General features: G+C 45.4%; 1 protein-coding gene across 2 annotated transcripts in view; it reads right to left on the reverse strand.

Moving 5' to 3' along the window:
• Positions 1 to 24054, reverse strand: part of GNB4 (G protein subunit beta 4) — an 89078-nt gene that overhangs the window by 64247 nt on the left and 777 nt on the right. The window contains exon 1 of one of the 2 annotated variants that reach the window (XM_029058113.2): positions 23488 to 23618. The exons of the other annotated variant lie outside the window; for it this stretch is intronic. The gene's annotated coding sequence lies outside the window, so the exon portion shown is untranslated. Of the gene's footprint in view, positions 1 to 23487; positions 23619 to 24054 lie in introns of those variants that run through there. 2 annotated transcript variants of the gene reach the window in all.

Raw genomic sequence — 24054 nt, forward strand, 5'->3', positions numbered from 1 at the left:
AGTCTACATCACTTGGTTCTTAGGAAGCCCAAGGTCCTAGAAAAAAAAATACAAGGCACAACAGTGTAAAAATAAACTATGCCTTCTGCTTATATTGTACTCTCCTAAGTGTTTAGTACAATGCTCAGCACACAGTAACCCATTCAACAAATAACACTGACCGATTAAAAAGCTTTCCTTTCCATCTTATTCCACCAAGACGCTTACATCACTTGACACCAAGTATTCTAAACACAGCTGGTCCTAAATCACTTCATATACTGAAAGAAATGATGAGAGAATCAAATGATCTAACCCAAAATATCAGCAAACTCGGAAAACTGCCTTCACTTTTCTCCACTGCACCCTAGAGAAGCACTTAAAAATATCATTCAAGCCTCCTTTCACTTGGAATCCAACATTCTTTCAAGTCTCCTGGTTTGAAAGTACTTAGATTCCAAGGGAAAGAAATTAAGGGTTTGGCTCAAACAATTACTCAGGCAATAACTACTTGTACAATCAATTCCATAAATTTCCAATTACATGTCACGAGTCTTACTTGTAAAACTCATTTGAACATGGAGGAAAACTCACCCTCAATGATAGAACTTCAGATGAAGGAGATTACGCACTTATTGGAGACAAAGATAAAAGTAAAAATTTAATTTTCTCAGATTCTGGGCTTCTCGAGGGACAGGGTCCGTATCTAATTCCCACCTGCACGCTCTTTTCCCAGTGCTTAGTATGGAGTTCTGCCCATGGGAAGCGCTTAATAAAGCAACCGAGTGTATTGACTGAGCGCGTACTGTGTGCAGGTCACTGTGCTAAATATTTGGGGGAGTACAACAGAATTGTTAGACATGTTCCCTGACCACAACTAGTTCACGCTATTACTAATTCTATTACCAGAAGGTGGTGGGGTGGGGCTAAAGGGTTGAAAGGAGCCACTGCTAGAGCAGAGAGAGGACCACTGGTACAACCCAGGTTTTGGAGCAGAAAAAAAGGCTGCGATCTGCCAGATGAAAGAGCGGGCCCGGCCCGGGTACCGATGGGTTCTCCCCTATCCCGGCCCATGGGAAACCCCCCCCATCCCTTTGGGAGCCCTGGCAGCTCGCTGCAAGCCCCTTTACTCATCCTCCTCCCAGCCCCACAGCACTCATTTATCTATATTAACGTCTGCCTCCCCCTCTAGACCATAAACTCATTCTGGGCAGGGAATGTGTCTGTTATACTGTTACATTGTACTCTCTGGGGCCTAGTGGATAGAGCATGGGCTTAGGAGTCAGAGGACCTGGGCTCTAACCCTGTCTGCTGAGTGGCCTTAGGCAAGCACTTAGATGTTGATCTTTTTCGGCTGCTTCCCCTTCCTCTCTAGAGTCAAGTTTTCAGTTTTCAGTGTTCCAGGTGCTCTGTCGACCACGCCAGTGCATCTCGAGGTGTCCATCCTCTTGATTCTATTTATCGTGATTATGTTGACTTGTTTTTGTCCGTCTGCCTCCCCCTATTAGACTGTGAGCCCGTCATTGGGCAGGGATTGTCTCTATCTGTTGCTGAATTGTACATTCCAAGTGCTTAGTACAGTGCTCTGCACATAGTAAGCGCTCAATACTATTGAATGAAAGCACTTCACTTCTCTGTGCTTCAGTTACCTCATCTGTAAAATGGGGACTAAGACTGTGAGCTCCATATGGGACAGGGATTGTGTCCAAACCTATTAGCTTGTCTCTACCCTGGCGCTTAGTACAGTGTCTGGCACATAGTAAGCGCTTAATACCAGTATTTATTTGTTTTTATTTCCTAAGCATTTAGTATGGTGCTCTGCACACAATAAGTGCTCAATAAACTAACTGTCTGGCTGGAAAGCCCAACAGCTCCGGCGGCGGCTGGGAGGCTGCCCAACCCTCCTACAGTTTGGGCCTGGGTTGTGGCCAACAGCAGGGGTGGAGGCCGCATCCATGCCAAGCGGGCTCCTTGCCGCGAGCGCCAGTGATGAGCCGCCCAGCCCCTGCACCGCAGGGGAGTCCCCGAGCCAGGTGACTCCTCTCGGCTCCGAAAAACAAACATCCGGTGCCAAAATCAGTGGAACCAGAACGGGCACACTAGGGTGTACTAATGAGGTGTACTAATAATAGACTAATGAGGGGTACTTATTCTTTAACCGGTGCCCTGTTCCAGACTGTTCCGCTTTACTTCCGAACTGGCTGGAAATGAAATACAGGCAGGGGCCATATGACCACGCAACCACAGAAAAAGGCTTTTTTCCAACTGAAAAGACAAGTTTACTGGGCCCTTGATTTCACCTTCGATACACCTGGGGGGGCTTTAGTGGCCTGGGATGGACTGAACTGTCATCTCAAACCCTCAAACTGATTCTGCGGGACCCATGTGGAGGAAAGAGAAAGGATTCTACACAACTTCCTTTTTTCAGTTAACATTTTTAAGGGTAGAGCTTAAAAAAATGCCGTAAGCCTTTTCCCCACATTTCATCATTAGACATTTTGAGAAGATTGCAACAACCAAAAAAACCCAATGGCTTCGAGTATCTGATTTAATTTTTGTCTCATTTACTTCTAGGTTGATATAAAGGTAGGCGTTCAATTGGCTGCAAAGAAACCCGAATTCATCACAGACTACAACCCAGGGAGCAGCTGTGTGTCTGGCATCAAGCTAGCAAGCTAGCCTGAATGTGGACCAAGCAGGCAACACACATGTATTGTAATATCACTCCTCCTATTACTAACAAAAACAATAGTATCTGTCAATCACTTACTGCGCAACCAGTATTGTACTAAATGCTGGGGTAGATACAAGACGATTGGGTCGGTCTCTGACCCAGGTGGAGTCTACAGTCTAAGAGGGAGGCAGAACACGTACTGAATCCCCATTTTACAAATGAGGAAACTGAGGCACAGAGAAGTTAAAAGTGTCAATGGTTGAAAAACTAGCTCTCTTCCCCTCTTCAAAGCCCTAATGAGAGCTCACCTCCTCCAGTAGGCCTTCCCAGACTGAGCCTTCCCTTTCCCTCCACCCCTTCTCCCCTCCCCACCCTCCCGCTCCCTCCCTCTGCTCTACCCTCTTCCCCTCCCCACAGCACTTGTGTAAGCAGAGTGGCTCAGTGGAAAGAGCACGGGCTTTGGAGTCAGGGCTCATGAGTTCGAATCCCAGCTCTGCCACTTGTCGGCTGTGTGACTGTGGGCAAGTCACTTAACTTCTCCGTGCCTCAGTTCCCTCATCTGTAAAATGGGGATTAAGACTGTGAGCCCCACGTGGGACAACCTGATTCCCCTATGTCTACCCCAGCGCTTAGAACAGTGCTCGGCACATAGTAAGCGCTTAACAAATACCAACATTATTATTATTATTATATTTATTACTCTATTCATTTTATTGATGATGTGTACATACCTATACTTCTATTGATCTATTTTGATAGTATCGATGCCTACTTGTTTTGCTTTGTTGTCTGCCTCCCCTTTCTAGACTGTGAGCCCATTGTTGGTTAGGGACTTTCGCCATCTGTTGCCAAATTGTACTTTCCAAGCGCTTAGTACAGTGTTCTGCACATGAATGAATGAGTTGCCCAAGTGGTAGAGAGGGATTAGGCCCCAGATCCCGACTCCCAAGCCTGGCAATATTAACATATGGTGAAAACAGATGTATCACAAGGACATAAACCACATCCAAGACATCTTTTTGTGTACTTAATTCAGAAAAATTGGTATCTTCTAATTTGCTTTAGTGTTCTGGGGGCATGGGGGGGGGGGGGGGTCTAGAATACCAGCAGACAGAAATCTTAAAACATGACATTTTGTGTCCTGTAACTTAAAACCACTATCCCAAACAGTGGTTCAGGAGTTGTGCTTAAGGTGAGGTAAATTAAAAGCAATCTGATTCCTTGGCCAAAGAATTCCTCTGCACGTACGTAGCCTGGTAAGTAGTTCAAATGTAAGCACTGTCCCTGACACACAGATGACCTATAATTCTCCCTTGTATAATGAGATTATTTATGGGAGAGATATCATGGGTCTTGAGGCCAGGAAAGGAACTTCTCCCAAAAGACAAAGGATCTTTTCTGCCTTCAAGAGTCCTGTGTGGCAGGAGTGGATTAGGGCTTTCACCTGCTAAACCATCAAGATCTTTTCATTCTCTAACTACACCAGTTTTCTGGGGTCTGTTAAATAGTAATAATATTCTCATTATGCCACATAATTATAATAAAGATAATATAGTATTTGTAAAAATACCATCTGTGTAAAGTACTGTATTAAGCACTAGGGTAGATCATTCATTCGATCTTATTTATTGAGCGCTTACTGTGTGCAGAGCACCGTACTAAGCCCTTGGAAAGTACAATTCGGCAACAGATAGAGACAATCCCTACCCAACAACGGGCTCAGAGACTATCAAGCCGAATAAGACCCTGTCCCACATGGGGGTCAAAGACTAAGGGGAAGGGAATTGAGGTATTTAATCCCCATTTTCCAGACAATGAAACTGAGGCACAAAGAAGCTAAACGACTTGCCCAAAAACACACAGCAGGCAAGTGGTGGAGCTGAGATTAGAACCCAAGTCCTCCGCCACGCTACTTCTTAATCATGAGGGCCCTGGGCAGATCATTTACCCCATTTATCAACATTTTATGCCTGTCTTCCCTGTTAGAGTTTAAAAGAGTTGACATAGTGCTGTTGTAATTTTCCAAGCATTTAGAACAGCGCATTGCGCTCAGTGGGAAGCTCCAGCATTGCCTAGTGGAAGGAGTATGAGTCTGAGAGTCAGGGGACCTGGGTACTAATCCCACCAATGCCCTATGCCTGCTGTATGACCTTGTGCAAGTCACTTAACTTCTCAGTTTCTTCATCTGTAAAATGGGAATTCAATACTTGTTCTCCCTCCTATTTAGACTGCAAGACCCACACTGGATGGGACTGATCCGATTAACCGATACTTAGTACAGTGCTTGGGACATTGCTAGTACTTAATAATTACCACAACAGTAATAATATATTAATACTTAGTGAATGATAGTCACAAACATACCATGGTTGGTTAATATAATAGATCAATATATAATAGTATTATCGGGACTGTTCCAACCTGATGATTTAGTACATCCCCAGTGCCTAGAACAGGGCTTGGTACGTGGTAATAATAATAATAATGTTGGTATTTGTTAAGCGCTTACTATGTGCCGAGCACTGTTCTAAGCGCTGGCCTAGATACAGGATAATCAGGTTGTTCCACAGGAAGCTCACAGTCTTAATCCCCATTTTACAGATGAGGGAACTGAGGCACGGAGAAGTCAAGTGACTTGCCCAAAGTCACACGGCTGACAGTTGGCGGAGCTGGGATTAGAACCCATGATCTCTGACTCCTAAGATCGAGCCCTTTCCACTGAGCCACGCTGCTTCTCACTTACATACTTACTGATACTACCTAAAGGATAAATGAGTTCCCCCAAAGAAAATCAATCAAATCCATCATATTTACTGAGTGCTTACTGTGTGCAGAGCACTGTACTAAGTACTCAGGAGAGTACAATGCAACAGAGTTGAGCAAAAGACTAGTCCTTGGCTCTTCCCATCAATGTCCCCATGGTTCACGAGATGATGGACAGAACTAAAGAGACAGCAATAGCTGCTAAAGCTCTAGGTGGACAGAGCACCAAGACAATTTACAGGAGTGGAGAATAATAATGATAATAATGACGATAGTGATAAAAATAATGATGATGGTAATAATATTTGTTAAGCGCTTACTATATGCCAAGCAATGTAATAAGCACTGGGGTAGCTACAAAATAATCAGGCCCCAACATGGGGCTCACAGTCTAAGTAGGAGGGAGAACAGGTATTAAATCCCCATTCTTCAGATGAGGGAACTGAGGCACAGAGAAATGACTTGCCCCACGTAACTCAGCAGCTTTGTGGCAGATCCGGAATTAGAATCCAAGTCCTTAGACCCCCGGGCCTACTCCCACACCTTCTGGAAGGGACAAGATGGAAGTTTAACACTCTTTTCTATCCTTCTTGCCCATTTTTCCATGTATAAACTAAGAGAAACATGTGAAAAATCACAGAGGTAATTTAGTTGGAACTAACCAGCCAGTAAGAAGACAAAATTCTGTATGTTGTTTCGTTGAGCATCTAGAGGAACGAGAAGAAGGAATAAGAGACTTTCTCTAGCAGCATTTGAGGGAAGGGAAAGGACTTGTCTCCTGATGGTCAGCAGGCAATGTAACCCCTCGAGCAGAAATAGTACTTTAGTGCTCATTGGGTGTACTGTACTATACTAAGCACTCGGTGAGTAAAAAGCAGAGGTGACGTGCTGCCAACTCACATCTTTGCAGTTTTCCCGAGGGTTGCATCTCCAGGTACCTTCAAGCAGGCATATTTTAAAGTTTATCATTATCAAACACATCAAGTTTTAATTCAGAGCAGGGATGTCCCGCACGCAGCCCGCGGGACGGATGTGGCCCACTTTGGTGCCATTTTTTAGCAAAATTAATTTTTGCCTAATTAGCTGGCAAACGTATATGTTCCCGTTCTTAACTAACTGCCGCCAGGTGTCATGCTACTAGGCTTAAATCAATTAGTAATTGTAATTGAAGCTGCATGTAATTAATTACATAATTTTCCAAAGCCATCTTGCTCCATTTGCTCTACTTACCCAACCTACTCTCTCTCGACACACAAACCGACGCCTCCAAGACACCGCCCTCTCCACTGAACTCAATTCCCGTGTTCTCCTATCCCTTTGTTGGTCTCGTCCCACTAACCCACCACCCTGGATAATCTCCACAGTCTGCTTCCTCCGCTCCTGTGCTCGAGCTGCAGAGCGCTGCTGGAGACCGACACCAGGCCGACCTCATCCATTTCAAACTCATCCGTCTCACCTCTGCCCTCCCTTCCATTTGGCTCACTGACTGTCAGACTCATTGCCCTCACCACCTGTTTCAGGCTTAATTTCTTCCTAAATCCCCCATCTCCCCACCCCTCCTCAACTTCGGCCTTTAATGACTTTTCCACGTACTTTGAGACAACTGAAACTATTTGGCGTGGTCTTCCTAATAGCTCTAATGTTCCTCCCCAGTCTCTCCCTCCACCTACCCCCTCTTCAACTTTCCCACCCTTCTCAGCAGTATTTCAGAAGACCTCCCACATCTCAAATTCTACCCCCTCCCAACTGAGCCTGTGACCCCATCAATTCACACTTTATTAAAAACACTTGCTCCCTATATTCTTCCCTCCCTGATCATCGGCTTCGACCATTCACTCTCCAACGGCTTCCCCTCTACTTTCAAATACACCCACATATACCCTACCTTAAAAAAATGACTCTATTGACCCCATAGCTCCCTCCTACCATTCCTCTCCAAACTCTTTGAGTAAACACTTCCCTTTTTGACACTCAAAATCTGGTTTTCACCCCCTCCACTCCACAGAACGGCCCTACATCTTGCCATATCCAATGGCCTCTACTGCAACTTAATTCCCTTTGACCCCTCCACTGCCTCTGACACTGTGGACAACCCTCTTCTTCTTGACACATTATCTAACCTTGGCTTCACTGCAACTATCCTCTCCTGGTTTGCGGCTGCTCCTTCTCAGGCTCCTCCTCTGCCCCCTATCCTCTAACTGTGGGTCCTCTTCTGATTCTCTATCATCACCCACTCCCTTGGATGACATATTCGCTCCCTCAATTCCACATCTCTACTCAGATGATTCCTAAATACCTCTCTGGTCATGACCTCTCTCCTCCTCTGCATTCTCCCACTTCCTCCTGCCTCTATGACAACTCTACTTCGTTGTCCCGCCCACCCCTCAAACTTATGTTCAAAACACATTACTTAGACTGAAAGTCCCATGCAGGACAGTGACTGTGTCCAACTTAATATGTATCTATTCCAGGGCTTAGAACAGTGTTTGATGCAATAGTAAACACTTAACAAATGCCACAAAAAAACAGAACTCATCTCCCCACCCAAATCCTATCTTTCCCCTCACTTTCCTACCACTGTAGATAACATCATCGTCTTCTGTATCTCACAAGCCTGTCACCTCGGCATTATCCTCACTTGATCTCTCCCCATACACCTAACTGTCACAAAATCCTGTGGCTTCTACTTTCACAACATCTCTATACTCCACCCTTTCCTCCCATCCACACTACTACCATTATGACAGGGGATCAATTTCACACCTTGACTACACTGACCTTCCTGCCACTCCCCTCTCCAGTCCCTTCTTCGTTCTGCCACTCAGATCATTTTTCTAAAAAAATAATTCAGTCCATATCTCCCCACTCCTCAACAACACCAAATGATTGCCTCCACCTCCAAATCAAAGCCAAAGTCCTTACCACTGGCTTTAAGGCACTTAATCGGCTCACTCCCTACCTTACCTCAATGGTCTCCTACTACAATCCGACTCACATACTTTGCTTTTCTAGCACCAACCAACTTTCCATACCTGTACCTCTTCTACCTCTCTTTCAACCCCTTGCCCCCGTCCTCTCTACAGCCTGGAGCTCCCTCCCTCTTCATATCAATAGACCACCACACCCTCCACCTTCAAAACCTCCCTACAATCACATCTCCTCCAAGAGGCTTTCCCTGACTAGACCCTCATTACTCCTACCTCCCTCCTTTCTGCAACATCCATACGACTTAAGAGCTTGATATTCACTCCACCCTCAGCTCCACGGCATTTACGTACATATCCTTCCACTGCATAATTTACATTAATATCTACCGTCCCTTCTAGACTATTAGCTTCTCAAGGACAAGGATCATATCTACCAACTCTATAGTGTTGTACTTTTCCAAGGGCTGGTTGGAGTGCTCTGTATCGCAGCAAGTGCAAAATAAATATCATCCACTGCTTGATTTCAGTCCATTTAGTTCAAAATTGAAGACTGGCTCACACTGGCTTTATAACGATCTACCTCTGTACTAAAGTTGATTAAATCATTTTCTAAAATTTTATTAATGCTAAAAAAATCCATATTTTGGAATAGCTAACCGACAATACTTCAGCGTCATTACCAATAAAAAATTCATGTGGTCCATACACATATGAATTACTGGCCATGAGGTCCACTGCTGAACAAACCTGGATGGCCCTTTAACACAAAAGCTGACTGCCAAACGAATAAGGACCGTCCCTTTGCTTTGTATTTGCAGCACAAGAATAATAGATTATTCATTTAGATGCATTTGTAGATTTTTTCAACTCTTTCAGAGCAAATCATTACTCAGCACATTGTCATAATAGCTCTTAAATACCTTAAACAAATTAAAACAAGTTTTGTGAGCAATGAAGCAGCAATGAAAAGGATACAGCACAGTTTAGTGGATAGAGTGCGGGCCTGAGAGTCAGAAGGACCTGTTCTAATCCTGGTTCGGCACTTGTCTCCTGGTGGACCTGGGGCAAGTCACTTCATTTCTCTGTGCCTCAGTTACCGTATCTGTAAAATGGGGAAGAAGATTGTGAGCCTCATGTAGAACATGGACTGAGTCCAACCTGATTAACCTGTACCTATCCCAGCACTTAATACAGTGCTTGGCACATAGTAAGCGCTTAACAAATGTATTAAAAAAAAAAGCCCAACGTATAGCCAAAGATTTGACACTGGCTTTTTAAAGATTACTTTTAGTCTCTAAATAAACTGATTTATCTTAATGGAAGTAAATCACTAACAATTCCTTAAAATATAAATTTCTCCTTACTTTTAAATGGACAAGGAAACAAGTCTTATCTATTCACTCCATCTTATTTATTGAGTGCTTACTGTGTGCAAAACACTGTACTAAATGACTGGGAGAGTACAAAATAACAATAAACAGATACACTCAGATAAACTCAGATGTCTGTAAGTTTTTCATTATACAGGAAAAGTACTTCTTTATTTGGTGTGGTATCTTTAATTCATTATTTAGGGGAAAAATGGTTTAGAGGGAAGAAACTGGGGGTTTGGCTTAATTTGCCAATCCCCCCGCCCCCACAAAACCCAAATGATCTGACTTTCATTATTCAGTTATCCTCTCATCACTCTTTCTAAATCTACTTGATATCTGATGTATATATGCAGGCGAGCTCATTTCTCAGATGAAAAAGATTAAAACACTAAAGCATGAAAGGTAATCTTTTTCATTCATCTCAAGAAGCAAAACAGATTCAAAAAGTTGTGTTCAAGAAACTAGAGATCTCTTCTATGTATACTGTTCAAGAGAGCTTTTAACAAGACACAAATTTCACACAGTACAGTCCTATATGTGAGAAGCAGCGTGGCTTACTGGAAGGAGCACAGGCTTTGGGAGTCAGAGGTCATGGATTCTAATCCCAGCTCTGCCGCTTGTCAGCAGCGTGACTTTGGGCAACTCACTTCACTTCTCTGTGCCTCAGTGACCTCATCTGTAAAATGGGGATGAAGACAGTGAGCCCTACGTGAGACAATCTGATCACCTTGTATCTACCCCAGCGCTTGGAACAGTGCCTGGCACATTGTGAGCGCTTAATAAATACCAATATTATTATTATTACAGTGCCTGGCACATAGTAAGCCCTTAAATACTACAGGACTATTACAAATCATCCTTACTTTATTCAGTCCAGAAGAAGAGCTCTCAACATGATAACCTGAAGCAAATGTTGCAGGCCCTGTAAAAATATATAACCTAGCAGAAGTATCTGGCAATGTCCATGAAAGGTTTGCTTAAAATATGCCCGGAACAATTTGAAATGGCAGGTGAGGTCCCTATCCTTAATCAGGCTAAGTAATTTGGCGGAGACTAAAGTAATGGTAGGAAAAATAGTATTTCTGAAGCACTTGGTGTGCAGAGCGCTATACTGAGCACAGGGGAAAAGTATCCATGAGGGAATTAGACGCCAACTCTGTCCCTGGCTGCATTTGCTATCTCATTGGTCTTTCTGCAAATCCCACGCCTCCCTCAGTGACCCAAGATCAACCAAGTCGCAGGCTGAGTAGGAGCGATGGACACCCAACCAATCAGAAGCTGACACACACATTCCAGGGAGTTTCATTTTCCACAACTTGCATCCATGAATCAACCCATCCTTCTGCAGACTCGGCTAACGCCCCACATACTGCCAAGGAACCGGGAACCTTTCTGCTAGGTCACTCCAGGACTCCTTAACTGCTTGTCTTACTCTCTGAACTCCAATTTGAGCATATGTTTGTCTAACTTATTGCTCTTCATTGTCTCATATCCCTTTGGGGAAAGCGGTAGCCAAAGGGCAGTCGATAATCAGTCGAATTTATTGAGCTTATTGTGTGCAGAGCACCGTGTTAGTACTTGGGAGAGCCTGAACGCAGTGAGCTTCAGTCTAGAGAGCAGTCTGTACCCTGCAATTATCCATCTCCCTTGGGAAGAACCAGGAAAATAGGTTCTGGGAGCAAACTAACCTCGGCCTCAGACTACAGACTACACGCCAACACTGGAGATAGAAGTTTTCCATCCCAGGCCTAATACAACCGTGGAGGATGGAAGAAGAGGAGAACAGATGGACAGAATCAGCCTGGCTTCTCCATCCCAGGGACAGATGTGATGGACCTCATCACCATCATCACCAATGGTACTTACTGAACGCTTACTGTGTGCAGAGGACCGTACAAGGCACTCGGGAGCGTATAATACAACAGAGTATTTAGTGGGAATGTACAAAAGACCCATACATGGTCAGGGTATATATCAGTGAATCACCTGTGACACAGTAAAAGTCTGATTTTTGCAATACTTTCTCCGACAAGCCCTCATCTTTAGATCTGACCAGACTTCTTATGTTTGTGCTCTTCCCTCCTTCCCTCTTCCCAGTTTCCACAATCAAACCAAAGTTTTTCTATCTGGCTCGAGAGAGAGAACTCCTGCAGGGTCATACTTCGGAGGATGACCAACATTTCCAACTTATTTCTGACTCTTCATATGGACATATGGTCTCATCATTGCAAATTTATCAATTCCATACATAACTTTCTAGTTCTCTACCTAGAAAAATATCCGTTGAACTAACAGCCACCCGTTCCTCCCTGAATTTATAATTTGGCAGGAAAGCACTTGCTTTTCAGTTTTCTTTGGGAGCCAAGTAGACTCAGTTTTGCCATAACGTGCTTTCATTTAAGATTTTGGAAAGGTCTCTGCTAGAATTTGAGGATCACTTGAAAATACACCACCTACGTCGAAGCAGGATTTGCTACAACCCAACTCCACTGGGCTGCCCAAGCCCTGAAGATGGAAGATATCGGGCGACAGATGGCTAGGCTCCTGAAACAAGTAGGGGGATAGAAAATACACTATAAGGCCATACTGAAACACCTCCCAGTGATTCAGGATAGACTGAGAAGAGTCGAAAAAATTCAGACTGAATTGCCAGTCTGGCATCCAGCATTTGGAAATGGTCAAAAGCAACAATACATTTGTCACGTGAAACAATTATCTACCAACTATAGTAACAGTTACGGCAATTACCAAGAGAAGACTGGTTTTCATTTCCAGTGTGGAAAAGTCTACTAACTGTGCAACTATCTTTCAGCCCATATTTAGAAAAAAAAAAATCCCAAATAACATGCTTGTTTCCCAGACTTCTAAAGTGAGGTTGTTTTACTTCAGGCTAATTTTTCAACAACAACAACAAAAAGGAAAAATTGTAAGGAAGGGGAAGGGAAGTCAAAGCATGGTGTTGAAATTTGATACCATTCCAAGATCAGGATCCAGGTGAGCTAAATCTTGTCCGAGTGCACATTTTCTGAATGGGAACACAAAAGGATTTTAAACTTCCCATAGGAGAAAAAATATCTCTGCACGTGACTAGAGTATGAACTACGAAATTTATGAAACTGGTTAACGTCAATGGTAGCGAGGATTAAAAAGAGGAAAAAATGGACCAGAATCTAAGAGTCATGGATAATACATGTTTAGAATTTATAAATACTATGAGAAATATGAAAAGCCTAGCCCACAAAATGCTGTACTCTCCTAAAAAACAAGGATATACCACAAACAGCTGCATCGGGGGTATGTTTTTCTATAGACTTTCATGTCATAAACTGGAACCCATTATAGAACCTCTGGAAAAATATGAAATTCATTTACATGTTATAATCTTTAGCATTCAACATCACTACACTATTATTTATTCTCTATGAATAAATTCAAAGCATAACATCACTATTTAATTACTCAAGGATATTTACCGAGCACTTACTGTACACAGAGCACTCACTGTACAATACAACAGATTTGGCAGACACATTCCCTGCCCACAAGGAGTTTACAGTCTCGAAGGGGAGTGAGATATTAAAATAAATTAGATATGTAAATGTGTTGTGCAAATGAGGGTGGAGTGCATATCAAGAGTTTAAAAGGATACAGATCAAAGTGTATTGCTCTCAAAATGTCTCAACTGCATTATCACATCAGACTCCTATCTGATCTCCCATTCTCCTGTCTCTACCTGCTCCAGTCTATACTACATTCCACCGCCCAGATTACCTTTCTACAGAGATGCTCCGGGCATGTCACTCCCCTCCTCAAAAACCTCCAGTGGTTGCCTTTTAACCTTCACATGAAACAAAAAAACTCCTTATTCTTGGCTTCAAAGCTCTCCATCACATTGCCCCCTCCTACCTCACCTCCCTTCTTTCCTCCTACAGCCCAGCCCATACACTCTGCTCCTCTGCCGCTCACCTTGTCACGGTCCCTTGCTCTCCTGGCCCACATCCTCCCGCTGTCCTGGAATGCCCTCCCTCCTCACCTCCACTAAACTCTCTTCCCCTCTTCAAAGCCCTACTGAGAGCTCACCTCCTCCAGAAGGCCTTCCCAGACTGAGCCCTCCCTTTCCCTCTGCCCCTCCTCCCCTCCCCACTGCCCCTACTCCCTCCCTCTGCTCTACGCCCTTCGCCTCTCCAAAGCACTCATGCATATTTGTACAAATTACCTATTACTCTATTTTATTAATGATGTGTATATATCTATGATTCTATTTATCTTGACAGTATTGATGCCTGACTACTTGTTTTGTTGTCTGTCTCCCCCTTATAGACTGTGAGCCCGTCATTGGGCGGGGAGTATCTCTACCTGTTGCCAAATTGTACATTCCAAGCACTTAGTAATGTGCTCTGCACACAGTACACGCTCAATAAATACGATTGAATGAATGATGAAAGTGCATAGGCAACACACTTCTTTTTGTGTTGCCCTGGCACTTGTCATGGGTTCTAATCCCGGCCCCCACCACGTGGCTGCTGTGTGACCTTGGGCAAGTCACTTAATTTCTCTGTGCCTCAGTTCCCTCATCTTTAAAGTAGGGATTAAGACTGCGAGTCCCATGTGGGACAGGGACTGTGTCCAATCCGATTATCTTGTAACTACCCCGGTGCTTAGGCGCTTAATACCATAATTATTTTTATTCAGACCCTTTATTCACCATTCCCTCAACCCCACAGCACTTTTGTACATATCCATACTGTATTTATATTAATATCTGTCTCCCCCTCTAGACTGGACGCTTCTTGTGGGCAGGTCTACCAACTCTATCATATTGTACTCTCCAAAGCCCTTAGTACAGAGCTCTGCGCACAGTAAGCACATGATAAATATGACTGATTGACGCAGAAGAGAGGGATAAGGAAGGCCTAAGCAGAGGAGGGCCTCTAAGGAGGAGTACAGTACGGAGATATAATATGGATATTCATTCATTCGATAGTATTTATTGAGCGCTTCCTATGTGCAGGGCACTGTACAAAGCGCTTGGAATATACAATTCAGCAACAGGTAGAGACAATCCCTGCCCAATGGCAGGCTTACAGTGTAAATCAGCGTTTACAGGACACTGCAGAAGTAGAAACTGTTTCTCCTGATGGGGTAGCTGTTTTTCAACTTAAGTGAAAAACTTGTTCAGTCTAGGTGGAATTGATTACGGCCTGCTCTTTTTCTTTTACGTAGGCAAAGTCCTTCTGAATACTTCTGCACACCTTTGAACAACCTTCTCAGGGTCACCTACAATCATCTTTAGAAGATAATCTGGTTGATTGAAAATTGACACGAGACTTTTTTCATCCCCCAATATTTGCTGGTGATGGTAATACTAAGACTGTAGCCTTAGTGACAGCCGTGACAACCTCCTCCTGTCACTGGCAGTTTCACCACTTCATCTGAAAGCAGCAGAGTCTCAGGGTGAGATAGAAAGGCAGAGATTTTAGCTGGACCTGGCAGCTCTTTTCTACCGAGCCACGATTCCCTATTGCTTTCAGGTAGAACAGAGAACTTGGCTTCCAGTTTGTATGGGGTATGAATGAGACTGGATAAGAAACGGAATTCCCTTCAATGACTGGACAAAACTTCGGGTGGGGATTAAGGATGCTGGGCTCCACCTGCAATTAGTACAAGATCTCTCTCCAGATTATATGTACTGAGGTCGTCCGAAACAGAGTTCGACAGTTTGCGTGTCTGCTAATTCTATTGTATTGCGTTTTCCCCAGCAGTCGGTATGGTGCCCTGCACATGGTAAGCGCTTAATAAATACAAATTGAGTGATTGAGTGATTGATTACAGTACCATTAATTACTTAATAATGATATTAAAATTAAGTAGCTCCAAAAATGAAAGACACATTCTAAATATTCGGTTTACCCGTCAACTGAAGATTTGAACCTTAGAAACAGTATCTGAGGACGACTTAAAATCCCATCCATTGTTTCCTGTTGCTGTATGCCTTTCATTAAGGGAGGAACTTAAAAGATAAAATGAAAGCAGTGTGGCCTACTGGAAAGAGCTCAGGATTGGGAGTCAGGCAACCCAGGTTCTAGTCCCTCCTCCGCCACTTGCCAGCTGTGTGATCTTGAGAAAATCACTTAATATTTCTGGGCCTCAGTTCCTAATTTGTAAAATGGGGATAAACTGCATTGTGGGTGGGACAGGGATTTTGTCTGATCTGATAATCCTGCATCGAACCCAGCACTCAGCACATAGGAAGTGTCTAATAATAATGATATGCATTTAGGGCAAAATTAATTTCCAGAGTGCATTTAAAAATCCCTGGATTAGTCTGAACAGATAAGAATTCAGTAACTTGAATAAATTTCTTCCTTTGTCACTACAGGGTTGGACAATTGCTTAAGGTTCAGTGTAGTAGGAATAATAATAATAATAATGGGCACATATTTTGTGCCAAGCACTGCACTAAGTATTAGGGTAGTTCTAATGCAATTGGATCAGACATAGTTCCTGGCCCAATTAGGGCTCACAGCCTAAAGGGGGCAGGGAGGGGGAGAATAAGTATCTAATCCTCATTTTACAGATGAGGAAACTGAGGCATGGAGAAGTTAAGAAGTGACGTGACCAGGGTCACACAGCAGGGAGATCACAAAACAACAACACACTCCAGATTTCTTCAGAAACAGGGAAGATTTTCTTAGAGGATATGATTTTTTCCATCATCTATAAATTCACAATGATTGTGAACATGCAAAGAACATGACCATTACCACATTACTTTAGTTTATAATCACAATTTCCAAATGGCCATCAATAAAGGGACACCTCTATAAATAATCTCACTGATGAACCTTAGGCCTAAAATTTGAATATGATTAAATCTGAGTGATGCAACGGAAATGTACCAAAACTTAGAATCTTATCCTGGGTGTTCAACAATAAAAACCCCCAGCTGGTCACACCACTGTAACTAACTAGTTTTAATAATAATAATTAGAGAAGTAGCATGGCTCACTGGAAAGAGCATGGGCTTGAGAGTCAGAGGTCGTGGGTTCTAATCCCAGCTCCGCCACTTACCAGCTGTGTGACTTTGGGCAAGTCACTTAACTTCTCTGTGCCTCAGTTTCTTCATCTGCAAAATGCCCCACATGGGACAATCTGATTACCTTGTATCCTCCCCAGCACTTGGCACATAGTAAGCGCTTAACAAATACCAATATTATTATTATAATAATGATGATGGTATTTAAGCACTTGCTACATTCCAGGTACTGTACTAATCACCGGAGTGGATACAAGCGAATCAAGTTGGACACAGTCCCTGTCCCATGTGGGGCTCACATCCTTAATCCTCACTTTGCAGATGAGGTCCAGAGAAGCGAAGTGACTTGCCCAAAGTCACACAGCAGACAAGTGGTGGAGCTGAGATGAGAGCCCATGACCACCCGTGCTCGCTCCACTATGCCATGCTGCATCTACAGAACGGTGAGCCAAGCAAGGGGTAGGGCTGGGAGCAAAAGTATTATATTCCGACAACAGCCTAATCTTAAAAAGCAGCATTGGTACAGATGAGGTTTTTGGCTATTGAAAACCCCAAATTGGAACATTTGCTAAACTTGGGCTGAGACATGGCCCCCTGTCACAGACTTCGCCTGCCACTCCCACTTCCAGATTCTACAGGACCACTGCTTTGAAGTCCCAAGCTCAATCCCGGGCTCTTCATTGCCATCTTTTTTGTCTGCCCCCCATTTGCCAGTGAGAGCACCAACGATCTGGAAGGTGTGGTAAGGTTGCATCGAGCTCCAGAGCTGTTGCTTGCAGATCCAATCTGAAGTTGGTGGCGGCAGCTATATCGCAGCCTTACTGTGGTCTCAGTTTCCAGGAATGCCCTGGACACTTCTTGCCCAGTTTACCAGACATATCCACGTTCCACAAGGGAACCAAAAATGAAAAAAAATAAAATAAATTCTGAAGTCTGTTCTAATTCATTTTTAAATTCAACTCTAACTGGCTGTACCATTACCCCACCCAAAAGAATAATCACCAAGAACAACCACGACTGAGGTGGTTATCTGTTCTGAGGGTCGCTGGGCACTGACAAAAAGCGATACAACAAAATTTTGAGAACCAGAGTAGTGATTATGTCACTGGATCTTTCAAATGCAGATTAAGTGAGTGTGGGTCAGAGCAAGAAGGCAGTTGACATGAGGTCCACAAGTGTTACTTTGAATGGGGTCACGGTATTATTTTCTAGCTCTATCCCACCTCCCAGGGCATTCAGGGTTATACAGGAATCTTGAGAGTTCCCTAACCACCAACTAATCAGTGGCATTTATTGAGCTTTTACTATGTGTAGAGCACTGTCTAAGCACTTGGGAGGGTTCAAGCAGCATGGCTCAGTGGAAAGAGCATGGGCTTAGGAGTCAGACGTCATGGGTTCTAATCACAGCTCTGCCACCTGTCAGTTGTGTGACTTTGGGCAAGTCACTTAACTTCTCTATGCCTCAGTTACCTCAACTGTAAAATGGGGATTAAGACTGTGAGCCTCACAAGGGACAACCTGATTACCCTGCATCTACCCCAGCGCTTACAACAGTGCTCGGCACATAGTATGCAGTTAACAAATATCAACAATTAATTACAACAGAAATAGCCGATATGTTCCCTGCCCATAAGGAGAGTACAGTCTAGAGGGGGAGACGGACACAGTTCAGTCAACTGATTGTCGGAGGCAAAACAGGCAACAGGCTCTTTGGCAATGCTTTCTGGCCCTTAATTGCAGAGGAATTACGGGGCCATCTCCTACAATGACAGTCTGTCTTTTAATCGTGCTGTTCACATTTTCTGGTAGGACTGGGTAATAGGGAAAGGAGAATGGGTTGATCTTTTAGCACGTTTTCCCTTTTTGAGCATGATCGCTAGTGGGTGGAGTAACAGGGGCAAGCAGGGCCCTCTGTGAGTGGCCCTCTCTGCTTGGTAGGATGGATCCTGGCTCGGTTGACTATACTAAAAAATGAGGCAACTAATAAACCAACTAAACCCCCGTTTAGAGTTTTTAAGTGCCTTTTTTTCGCTTAAAAGGCCTCAAGACATGATAAAAAGTTAGACCTCATTATGCTAATAACCTAATTTTTTTAATGGTATTTGTTAAGCGCTTACTACATGTCAAGCACTATTCTAAGCGCTGGGGTAGATACAAGTTAATCAGGTCAGACCTGTTCCTCAAAAATCTCCAGTCGTTGCCTATCAACCTCTGTATCAAGCAAAAACTCCTCACGATTAGCTTAAAGTTCTCCATCACCCTGGCCCCTCTTACCTCATCTCCTTTCTCTCCTTCTACATTCCAGCTGGCAAACTACGCTCCTCTGGTGCCTTAATAATAATAATGTTGGTATTTGTTAAGCGCTTACTATGTGCCGAGCACTGTTCTAAGCGCTGGGGTAGACATAGGGGAATCAGGTTGTCCCACGTGGGGCTCACAGTCTTCATCCCCATTTTTACAGATGAGGGAACTGAGGCACAGAGAAGTTAAGTGACTTGCCCACAGTCACACAGCTGACAAGTGGCAGAGCTGGGATTCGAACTCATGAGCCCTGACTCCAAAGCCCACGCTCTTTCCACTGAGCCACGCTGCTTCTCCATGAGGCCAAGAATGAGGCCTTCTCACTGGGCCTCATTCTCACCTGTCCCACCACTGACCCCTGGCCCACATCTTACCTGCGGCGAGGAACGATCTCCCTCCTCAAATCTGCCAAACAATCACACTTCCCCCCTTCAAAGCCCTACTCCAAAGCTCACCTCCTCCAAGAGGCCTTCCCAGATTAAGCCCCCCTTTCCTCCACATTGTCCCAATTTGCTCCCTTTGCTCTACCCCCCACCCCACGGCACTTGGGTATTTGTGTACATATCTATAATTCTATTTATTTACATTAATGTCTGTTTACTTGTGTTAATGTGTACATATCTATAATTCTATTTATTCATACGGATGTTACTGATGCCAGTTTACTTGTTTTGATGTCTGTCTCCCCTCTTCTAGACTATGAGCCTGTTGTGGGCCAGGACCGTCTCTATTGCTGAACTGTACTTTCCAAACGCTTACTATAGTGCTCTGCACACAGTAAGCACTCAATAAAAGACTGATCGAATGAACAGTGGAGGAAACAGGCCCAGAGGAGTTAAGTGACTTGTCCAAAGTCACACAGCATGTCAGTGGCAGAGCTGGGATTAAACTCATCTCTAGAGTGTAAAACATATTGTGAGCAGGGACCGTATCTATCAACTCTGCTATATCGTGCAAACATCTAGTATTGTGCTCTGTACACAGCAAGCCCTCAGAAAAACCACTGACGATGACTAAAATCTGGGATTCGAACCCAGGTCCTCTGACTCCTAGGCCCACTATTTTCCACTAGCCTCGCTACTTCCCCATTGTAAATTGGTTAGCTGTCCTTCGGTATCAGTATAACCACTGCCAACCTGAGAGAGAAACACCATAACAACAATGATAATGATAATGGGTATCTATCTGTTAAGCACTTACTATATGTCCAGCTAAAAACTGTCTAAACGCTGAGGTAGATAGAATTCTGAATTAACAAAGAAATGATGTACCAACTATCCATCTGCTATTGAAACGTTCTAAACTAAATTTGCCAAAGTCTTCAAATTAGGGTGAAAAAACTTGAGTTAGACAAATATTCCCTAATTACACCACTTAACATTAACTCATTAGAAACTTTAGCTAACCAACCTTCACCCCAAACCTAATTCAGTGTCCTTGGGCACTTAACACTGGTAACTTGTTTACTGCCTAATTAACGCAGCGGACCCACAGACAATTCTATAACCTCATCAATGAAGTTTTCCTTCCAACCATGAAAATCTAGGCTCCCCTCAAACTCTGGTATTTACCAGAATTCAGTTAAGGCAGAGGGAAGAAGCAAAGCAGAAAGGGAAATTCCATCCCCCAAACCACCAGCCCTTCAAAGGCCGGCGAGACGTGTGCTAGAAAACAAGAGCCAGCCCCATCCCTCTTTTAATTTAACGGCTTATGCATTACCGTTCGAGGCCCATTTCATCCGTCACCTGTATTTTTTGAGAGCTCGGTGTGCAGAGCACTGTACTAAGCACTTGGGAGACCACAATATAGCAAGAGGACAGAGCTGGTGGACACATTCCCTGCTCCTAACGGGTTTACGGTCTCCGGGGGGTGGGGAGGTGGACAGACATGACTATAAAGGGGGAGGGTAGTACATATTCTGATGGGGGACGGTGCTCTGGCACTGGGATAAACTTCCAGTCACTGCCCCACCTCCTTCTGGGGAGGGTCACGAAGAGCCACCAGAGATGGCTGTTGGTGGGCACACACACCCCCCCCCCTCCATGGACACTGCAGTTACACTGACCTTTCACTGGGAGAATGTCGGGGTGGGCGTGTGTGTGTCAAGTGCTCAGTGCCAAACTGTACACTCCAAGTGCTTAGTACAGTGCTCTGCACATAGCAAACGCTCAATAAATACTACTGAATGAATACAGTGCTCTGCACACACCAGCACTTAGAACAGTGCTTGGCACATAGTAAGCACTTAAATACCGTTTAGATAGTGAGCCCGTCGTTGGGCAGGGATTGCCTCTCTCTGTTGCCGAATTGTACATTCCAAGCGCTTAGTATAGTGCTCTGCACATAGGAAGCGCTCAATAAATACTACTGAATGAATGAATACAGTGTTCTGCACACAACAGCGCTTAGAACAGTACTTGGCACATAGCAAGTGCTGAACAAATCCCATTTAGATTGTGCGCCTGTCTTTGGGCAGGGATTGTCTCTGCTGACGAACTGTACATTCCAAGTGCTTAGTACAGTATAGTAAGCGCTCAATAAATGTTACCAAGTGAATGAATACAGTGCTCTGCACACAATAGGTGCTCAATACGACTGAATGAGTGTGAGTTTTGGGGTGGGGGGGACAACAGAAGCGCAGAAACCCAGGGGAAGTAGGTAGCCTCCACACCCCAAGACCCATTTCTACACCCCTTAGAGGCATGGAGCGCTTAGTACAGTGCTCTGCACGTAGTAAGCACTCAATAAATACTACTGAATGAATACAGAGCTCTGCACATACCAGCGCTTAGAACAGTGCTTGGCACACAGTAAGCGCTTAACAAATCCCGTTTAGACTGTGAGCCCATCGTTGAGCAGGGATTGTCTCTATCTGTTGCCGAATTGTACATTCCAGGCGCTTAGTACAATATAGTAAGCACTCAATAAATACTACTGAATTAATTAATGAATAAAGTGCTCTGCACACAATAAGCACTCAATACGACTGAATGAAAGTGAGTTTTTTTGGGGGGGTGGGGGGACAATAGAAGCGCAGAAACCCCGGATAAGTCGGCAGCGTCCACACCCCAAGATCCATTTCTACACCCTTTGGAGGCAAGGAGCGCTTAGTACAGTGCTCTGCACGTAGTGAGCGCTCAATAAATACTACTGAATGAATACAGAGCTCTGCACATACCAGCACTGAGAACAGTGCTTGGCACATAGTAAGTGCTTAACAAATACCGTTTGGACCGTGAGCCCGTTGTTGGCCAGGGATTGTCTCTGTTGCCGAATTGTACATTCCAAGCGCTTAGTACAGTAGAGTAAGCGCTCAATAAATACTACTGAATGAATGCAGTGCTCTGCACACAGTAAGCGCTCAATATGACTGAATGAATGGGAGTTTGGGGGTTGGGAGGGGACATAATAGAAGGGCAGAAACCCAGCTAAGTCGGCAGCGTCCACACCCCAAGACCCATTTCTGCACCCCTTGGAAGCATGGAGCGCTTAGTACAGTGCTCTGCACACAATAAACGTTCAATACGACTGAATGAACATGAGTTTTTTTTGGGGGGGGGGGGACAATAGAAGCGCAGGAAGCCCAGGGGAAGTCGGCAGCCTCCAAACCCCAAGACCCATTTCTACACTCCTTGGAGGCATGGAGCGCTTAGTACAGTGCTCTGCACACAATAAGCGCTCAATACGACTAAATGAACATGAGGTGGGGTTTTTTTGGGGGGGGGGGACACAACAGAAGCGCAGAAAACCAGGATAAGTCGGCAGCGTCCACACCCCAAGACCCATTTCTACGCTCCTTGGAGGCATGGAGCGCTTAGTACAGTGCTCTGCCCACAATAAGCGCTCAATACGACTGAATATGAGGGGTTTTTTGGGGGGGGGGACACAATAGAAGCGCAGAAGCCCAGGATAAGTCGGCAGCGTCCACACCCCAAGACCCATTTCTACACTCCTTGGAGGCGTGGAGCGCTTAGTACAGTGCTCTGCCCACAATAAGCGCTCAATACGACTGAATGAATGTGAGGGTTTTTTTGCGGGGATACAACAGAAGCGCAGAAGCCCAGGGGAAGTCGGCGGCGTCCACACCCCAAGACCCATTTCTACAGCCCTGGGAGGCAAGGAGCGCCTAGTACGGTGCCCTACCCCTAGTGAGCGCTCGATAAACACTACTCAATGAACAGGAGAGCATGAAGGAGTGTGAGGAAGCCCCCCCAAATCAAGGAGGGGCGAGGGAAGGGGGTGGGATGGTCCTGCTTCACCCGGGGCCATAGAAAATGGGAAGTGGGGCGCCATGGCTTCTCCTCCCCGCCCTCGCGCTGAGGGGATGGCGTCTATCTGGGGTCCAGGGGTCCATTCTAAGCGCTTAGTCCAGTCCACAGAGGAAGCGCTCCCTCAAGAGGCCGGGCTGAGCGAGCTTGGCCCGGGCGGCCCTACCTGCCGGTCCTTCGGGGCTCCCTCCCGCGGGGCCGCTAAGGCTGGCCGTCGGGCGGGGACGGCCGGAGCATGGCCTCCGACGAGCCTCGGACAACCGGCGGAGGGGTCGGACACCGCCACGGCCCGCCGCGCCCGCCTTCGCTCGGCCGCCGCCGCCGCCGCCTTCCTCCTTCTCCTCAGCCGCCGCCGCCGCCTTCCTCCTTCTCCTCAGCCGCCGCCGCCGCCTCCTTCTCCTCAGTCGTCGTCGTCGTCCCGGGAACCCGCAGACGCGCCCACCCGCCGCCCGGGGGGGGGGACGCGGCGGGGACAGGGCGTCGCCGATGCCCCCCGCCCCTCCCCCCGCGCCCCCCGCACCCCCACCCGCACCCCCGCATCCCGTCGCCATCAGCCCCCGCCGCGGCCGGGCGGAGCGCGTCGGGCAAAGTGGCGGCGAAGGGCGGCGCAACCACCAACCCCCCCCGCCCCGCCGATGGTACCGTCCCGCGTCCTCCCCCCCCCCCCCGCCCTCCATGGCCGGCTCGGCGCCCAAGGAGGGAGAAGGGGGAGGGGGAGAGTCTGCGCGCTGGA

The sequence above is a fragment of the Ornithorhynchus anatinus genome, chromosome 1 (genome assembly GCF_004115215.2).
Source record: "Ornithorhynchus anatinus isolate Pmale09 chromosome 1, mOrnAna1.pri.v4, whole genome shotgun sequence".
NCBI lineage: Eukaryota > Metazoa > Chordata > Mammalia > Monotremata > Ornithorhynchidae > Ornithorhynchus > Ornithorhynchus anatinus.